The 7,823-nt window shown below is 46.6% G+C and overlaps 1 non-coding gene across 1 annotated transcript; it reads right to left on the reverse strand.

Moving 5' to 3' along the window:
* Positions 1–6,358: 6,358 nt before the first annotated feature.
* On the reverse strand, positions 6,359–6,431 carry TRNAR-UCG. Its single transcript has one exon. It is a non-coding gene; the product is annotated as a tRNA-Arg (tRNA).
* Positions 6,432–7,823: the final 1,392 nt, after the last annotated feature.

Consider the following 7,823-nt stretch of genomic DNA (forward strand, 5'->3'; position numbering starts at 1 on the left):
CCAGGGACTGCCATCGGCCATAAGAACAATCATTTTTCAAATGACAGTTTGATAGAATGGCTGCCATTGCAGCCGACTTTAGACTCATGTGTATGGCCACCTTAAGGGTGTATTCTTCCAACCAGAGACAGTACTTGGAAACTAAGAACAGCTGGCAACTAGGTGCTGTATGTTCTGATAGAACCAGTTACGCCCAGAGCTGCGCAGCCAATGTTTTACTGCATAGATAAGATTACTAAGAAAACGTCTGCAACATTTGCAGCCAAGGTCAACCCTCTGATGAATAAACAATTATACACTATTCTGATACAGACCGATATCCTGGTCTATGGAAGGACTGAACTGACTCTAAAGGCAGTTTTTCAGGATCTAAGCAAAATAATGCCATACCGTACCCTAAACAACAATTTTTTTTGAAAAAATCTTCACTTTTAATAAACTATCAGGGGCATACTTCTGTGATGTCACCAAATGGTAAGGTGTTAGTCTTACACCATCCCTAGGGGTTGGCCAATTTCCCAGGTTATATACAATAATGTCTCCTCCATACATGACTATACTGTCCCACAGTTGTCCTAATGAAGGCCTGTCATACTCCATGTCCATGGCCTGCAAGATGGTGGCGCGACTTCCTCTGGCTGTTCCTAGTCACCTATAATTCCGCACAGGCGCTGAACGGCTGGTGGACCCGTCATGTAAATGAGCAGATACAGGCAGCAAAAACCCCGGTGATCATCTAAGCTGTAATTCATGGTGTGACAAGATGGACCAGGAAACAGAGATCTAAGGGGAACCATGAGGTGAATAGGTGCTGGACAGCCCCCTCTAAACAAACTTTCCAAAATGGTCAACATATGATGAAGGGGTTGTGCAGGCCATATATATTGATGACCTATCCCCAGGATAGGTCATCAATATCTGAACGGCGGGGGCCTGACACCCAGCACCCCCACTGACCAGCTGTTTAAAGAGGAGGAGGCGCTCCGTGCCAGCTCTACAGTGTAATGACAAGTACTCGTTCCATTCACCAATGCTCTGACGGCTCCATAACTGCAGAGATCCTAACCTCCACTGGCATTAACATCAGTACAAAACCTGTGCTTTACCGGGAGCTTCATGGCATTTCCATGGCCAAACAGTTGCATCCAAGCACAATGTCAAGAGTGGGATGGAGTGGTGTAACGCACGGCATCACTGGACTCTGGAGGAACGGAAACATGTTCTGTGGACTGACCAATCATGCTTCTCAATCTGGCAGTCTGATGTCTGGGTTAGCGGATGCCCGAAGAACATTGCCTGCCCAACTGTAAAGCTTATAATTGCCAATGGGATAGAGAAGGTGCTCATAGGGTAAGTAAATTCAACAAAACAAATTTCTAATAAAATAAATGGTTTGCTCACCTATTGCGGTTGCATCAATTAAATGCAACTGCAATGGAGATCGAGTGTAGATAAGAGATGGTTGGTGCAGCTTGGTAGGAGAGGAGAGATAATGCTATTGGGATGGGGGGGTCAGGCTCCTAAGTTCCAGTGAAGGGAAATTTGAATGCTTCAGCATACCAAAACATTTTGGACCATTGTATGCTTCCACCTTTGTGGGAACAGTTTGGAGAAGGCCCTTTTCTGTCCCAGAGCCCAAAGCAAGGCATGGTTGGGCGAGTTTGGTGTGGAAGAACCTGGCTGGCCACACAGAGCCCTGACATCAACCCCATCCAACATCCCCGGGATGAACTAGAACAGAGATTGTGAGACAGGCTCTCTCGTCAAACATCTGTGTCTGACTCCACAAATGTTCTTCTGAATGAATATGCAAAGATTCCCACATACAAACTCCAAAATCTTCTAGAAAGCCTTCCTCAAAGAGAGTGAACTATTTAAGCTGCAAAGGAGAAGGGGGAGGGGGAATCACCTACTCAATAACAATTCTTATGGATTTAAAAAGGGATGTCATAAAAAGGTTCAGTAGGTGTAACGTGCAGCTGTCCCAATACTTTGTCCATACAGTGTATATCACTAGCATACCATTCTACCTACTGCAGACACAAATTCATCTTTGGTCATCTGACGCTACCGATTGTTCAACTTTTTGTTCAAAGTTCTTAATTCTGTTGTCAAAATACGTCTCCAGGATGTATTGCAATTAGCTTGTTAACCCCCTCGTCCCCTGGATAGAAAACAGTCCCTCACATATAACCCAAGAGATACCTATGGTATGCAATACCGCCACAATTTCTTTCTCTACTGTCTAGAGAGAGATATAGCTATAGATATGGCAATGAGGAAAGAATGAATGGTGTCTGGACCAATTTACCTGCTTCTCTATCAGATCACTACGCCAGCAAGGAAGGGAGCAGGGAAGCTACGGAGCAGGTCAGTCCACCACCGAATGCAGGAGAAGGTGGACCAGAAGGATAAACAGCAGGGGGCGCTACCAAAGAGTAAAATGTGTGGATTACAAAAGTACTTCATTTAGAATGCCCTATTCATTGACTTTAAAGTGTAACTAAACTTGTATAATATTTTTTTAATATGTTATCCCTAATCCCCTAAATACAATTTTTTCTAATATACTTTATTAATTTTCTGTTTTTACTGTACTTTTTTATCCCTAAAGCGTGCCATTCAGTGTGCGCTTAAACCTCTGTTCTCCCTACACCGCTGTCTTAGCTTGTCACTGTGGAGCTGGTAGACGATTATAAGGCGCATTACCACGACCCGGTACAGGATACAACAAAGTTTATTTTGAGACAACGCGTTTGGGGGTCTCGATGGCCCCTTTATCAAGTCAGTGTCCCCCTAGTTTTTTGTGCAGCTGGGTGTGTAACTGCCTGCGCGCCCTTTCTACACGTGCCGCACATAGGACTGTAGTGGTGAACCGCTACACTCACTCAAAGTGTAACAAGAACAAAATTAAGATACGGACATGCGCCTTTTTTAGAAGAAACCAGGCAGAGTACACACCTAGCTGCACAAAAAACTAGGGTGACACAGACATGATAAAGGGGCCGTCGAGACCTCGAAACGCGTTGTCTCAAAATAAACTTTGTTGTATCCTGTACCGGGTCGTGGTAATGCGCCTTATGATCGTCTACCAGCTTGATCACTCCACAGTGACAAGCTAAGACACGTTTTCCAATATATACCCGAGTGGCGACTTGGCCTTTGTCCCAAGGGGCTTCTTGACGCATCCGGTAGCACTGACCTGCACCTTTTATACCTCACAGCTCACCTGCAATACGGTTGCACTTAACTTCGTTGCAACCATAACAGGTGAGTCTATCGTATCCACCAGCTCTTTGAAGGAAGCTGTTGTACCTCAATTTACTTACCCTATGAGCGTCTTTTTCACCCTTTGGCCGTTACCTTACTCCCTACACCGCTGACAGCGGAGCTGCTAATGCTTCTGCCTGCTCCGCTAAGAGAACTGTCATGCAGGAGCCGCTCCGCTAATCCTGGCATAGTACATGGGCGCAGGGTACCCATGTACTATGCCAAGAGTTAGTAATTGTCCGGGGAGCACGGGCAGTAGCTGCAATGAGCTCTCCTGCCAGTACTCCCTGCGCTGCTGCGGCCCCATTCATAAAATGAGTACTCCGTACACCGCTGAGCTGTCAGCGCTGAGTTTTAAGCGCACACTGAATATAAAAGTGCTTTGGGGATATAAAAGTACAGTAAAAACAGAAAATAAAGTATATTAGAAACATTTTATTTAGGGAATTAGGGACAACATATTAAAAATTATTATAAAAGTTTAGTTACTCTTTCGATTTATAAGATAAGACACACCCCAGGTTTTAGAGGAGGAAAATAAGAAAAAATATATTTTATTTTTCATATCAGATCCTCAGATCAGACCCTTATATCAAATCCTCAGATTAGGCCCCCAATATTATCCCTCAAATCAGATCCTCCTATCAGACCCCCATGTCAGGACATCAGATCAGACGCCCATATCAGATCCTCAGATCAGACTCCCATATCAGGACCTCACATCAGACCCCCATATCAGGAACTCAGATCAGACCCCCATCAGACCTTCATGTCTGAACCCATCAGACTTCAGATCAGACCCCCATCAGACCTCAGATCAGACCCCCATCAGACCTCAGATCAGACCCCCATCAGACCTCAGATCAGACCCCCATCAGACCTCAGAACAGACCCCATCAGACCTCAGATCAGACCCCATCAGACCTCAGATCAGACCCCATCAGACCTCAAATCAGACCCCATCAGACCCCCAACAGACCTCAGATCAGACCCCCATCAGACCTCAGATCAGACCCCCATCAGACCTCAGATCAGACCCCCATCAGACCTCAGATCAGACCCCCATCAGACCTCAGATCAGACCCCCATCAGACCTCAGATCAGACCCCCATCAGACCTCAGATCAGACCCCCATCAGACCTCAGATCAGACCCCCATCAGACCTCAGAACAGACCCCATCAGACCTCAGATCAGACCCCATCAGACCTCAGATCAGACCCCATCAGACCTCAAATCAGACCCCATCAGACCCCCAACAGACCTCAGATCAGACCCCCATCAGACCTCAGATCAGACCCCATCAGACCTCAGATCAGACCCCATCAGACCTCAGATCAGACCCCCAACAGACCTCAGATCAGACCCCATCAGACCTCAGATTAAACCTCCAACAGACCTCAGATCAGACCCCCATCAGACCTCAGATCAGACCCCCAACAGACCTCAGATCAGACCCCATCAGACCTCAGATTAAACCTCCAACAGACCTCAGATCAAACCTCCAACAGACCTCAGATCAAACCCCCAACAGACCTCAGATCAAACACCCAACAGACTTCAAACCAAACCCCCATCAGACCTCAGATCAAACCTCCATGTCAGACCCCTACCAGACGTCAGATCAGACCTTAAAGGGAGTCTGTCACCAGATTGTGACCTTATAGACCGCTTACATAGCGCTCTAGCATAGCAGTCTATGATTCTAATGGTACCTTTGATGTTTGCTTCTGAAGTTCCCCCAAGGCAAAAACTGACTTTTATTCATATGTAAATTAGGGCTCGCAAGTGCCCAGGGAGGGGTTCACCTCATTGGAGCCCAGGCTGTTCTGCCTCTTTTCGTCATATCCCCGCCCCAGCCTCTTCCTCTGCCCGCCCCGCTCTTCCTTTGCGTCCTCCTTCTCTGCAGCGAGATCCCGCGCCTGCACTAGCCATTGCTTGGCCGGGGCATGCGCACTGCGATGCCCATTGTGGGTGTCTCTGGTCCGCCTCCTCGCCGTTGGCCGGCGCATGCGTAGTAGCTAATGCGATGCCGTGCCCACAATGGGCATCGCAGTGCGCATGCCCCGGCCAAGCAATGGATAGCGCAGGCGCGGGATCCGGCTGCAGAGAAGGAGGACGCAAAGGAAGAGCGGGGCGGGCAGAGGAAGAGGCTGGGGCGGGGATATGACGAAAAGAGGCAGAACAGCCTGGGCTCCAACGAGGTGAACCCCTCCCTGGGCACTTGCGAGCCCTAATTTACATATGAATAATAGTCCGTTTTTGCCTTGGGGGAACTTCAGAAGCAAACATCAAAGGTACCATTAGAATCATAGACTGCTATGCTACAGCGCTATGTAAGCGGTCTATAAGGTCACAATCTGGTGACAGACTCCCTTTAAAATAAATAGCTTCATTTAACTCTCCTGCTCCACAGCTCCTCCCCAGGTCCGGCAGTCTTCTCTGCAGTCGCGCTCGCTTGTCTTCTCCGGCGCACATTATGCCCTGACAACGTAAGTCAGGACAGTGCAGGATAGCCCCAGGTAAGAAGACCAAGGAGGGTGAGTACCAACAGCGCTCCCCGCACCTACTGAATACTAGTGAGCGCTTTTATAGTGGAAGTGCTCACTAGTATTTGCTTTATGAGATGCACTGCCATTCCCCCCCCCCCCCCCCCCCCCCCACACACACTTTTGGGGTAAAAAGTGCGTCTCATAAAGCAAAAAATATTGTAGGTTTTTGTGGCAGTTTTTGGAGCTAAAGCTAGAAGTGGATCCAGCAGGAGGAAAAGTACAAGTCTTTGAGGGAGTTTTATCAAACTGGTGTAAAGTAGATCTGGCTTAGTTGCCCATAGCAACCAATCAGATTCCACCTTTTAATTTCCAAAGGAGCTGCCAATAATAAAAGGTGGGATCTGATTGGTTGCTATGGGCAACTAAGCCAGTACTACCTCCATCTTTGATAAATCTCCCCTTTTATTTTATTTTTTGTTCTATTCAAACCCACTTTTTTTGCTTTGGCTCAAAAAACTGTCGGAAAACAATGGCAAAAAAATAAAAAATACAATGCAAGAACCCACCCTAAGTCGAATTCATGAAAAAAAAAAAAAAACGACCATGAAGGGACTCGAACCCTCAATCTTCTGATCCGAAGTCAGACGCCTTATCCATTAGGCCACACGGTCAGGTGGTTACAAGTAAAATTGCACATTGGACAAGTGTTTTTTTTTTTGTTAACATAAAATCACACATGAAAAAAGTTTGAAAGCATTGTCAAATAATGAGAAGGCTCCGGTGTGGGACCGTCATACCAGTGACTCTATGGCAAACCTATAACTGACCTGCAGCAAAATCCAAATGAGCTACATGTACAGATTTGCATCCTTTGCAAAGAAAAAAATCTGCGGTGAAAAAACATGGTTTATCCGCGGCATGCTCACACTGTACTGGAGACTGCGGTAATACTGTATAATGTTACATTTACATGCACTACTGGCCAGTATAGTCAATGTGGGGTACACTATGGGTACTTGTACCACACCGACCTATTAACCAGCTATGTGCTTTTGCCCCTAGACTACGTTAAGGCTACATGCACACGACCGTTGTGTGTTTTGCGGTCCGCAAATTGCGGATCCACAAAACACGGATGGCGTCCGTGTGCGTTTTGCAATTTGCATCTTTTGCGGCCCCATTGAAGTGAATGGGTACGCATCCGAGCCGCAAAAAACTGCGGCTCAGATGCGGACCATAACTACGGTCGTGTGCATGAGGCCTAAGTCATAGAACAGGAGAAAGGTTCTCAGCACCTAAATGTGATTTATTTGCTCTTTTAGTGTCTGGCGGTTTTGTTTTTTTGTAGAATAGTCATAGTGATTTTTTTCCTCTGGAGCACTGTATCAGCACAGCCGGGTACTCTGATCAGTCCCTGCCGCCCACACCATTGATCCTGGCGCAGGCTACAAGGACTGAAGAGACCCCGCACAGGCAGCGCTGATCAGAGCGCTGGGGATCAGTGTGAGCTCAGCACTGTGATGGCGGTAACTTCTAGGCAGTTACACAGAGGCTCCTTATCACCATTGTTCCCACGTGAAGACAACTGTGGGGTGCTGATGCCTTGTCACTGCAGCTGGGGGGCTAACAAAGGTGCCTAGTTCTGCCATTACTGTATGTCTAATAGACTGCCTGTGCAGAAGACGGGGCTCATGCACACAAACGTATTGTTTTGCCGTGTTCACTCCGGTTTTTTTTGTGGCCTGTACATGGAACCATTCACTTCTATGGGGCCACAAAAAATAAATAAATGACTCAGTGTGCATTCTGTTTCCATATGTCCACGTGGCCGTTCTGTTAAACAAGATAGAACGTGTCTTATTGTTGCCCGCATCACGGACAAGGATAGGACTGTTCTATTAGGGGCCGGCTGTTCTGTTTATAAGCCCTTAGCCTTATAGATCGTCTATCATTGTTATAGTGATAGGCTGTAATGCATGGTATAAAAGTTATACCAGTGCATTATAAAAGCCATCTTCACTGAGAGTAAAAAAATAATATAATATTATAATAATTAAAGGTCA

The sequence above is a fragment of the Bufo gargarizans genome, unplaced genomic scaffold (genome assembly GCF_014858855.1).
Source record: "Bufo gargarizans isolate SCDJY-AF-19 unplaced genomic scaffold, ASM1485885v1 original_scaffold_889_pilon, whole genome shotgun sequence".
Taxonomy (NCBI): Eukaryota; Metazoa; Chordata; class Amphibia; order Anura; family Bufonidae; genus Bufo; species Bufo gargarizans.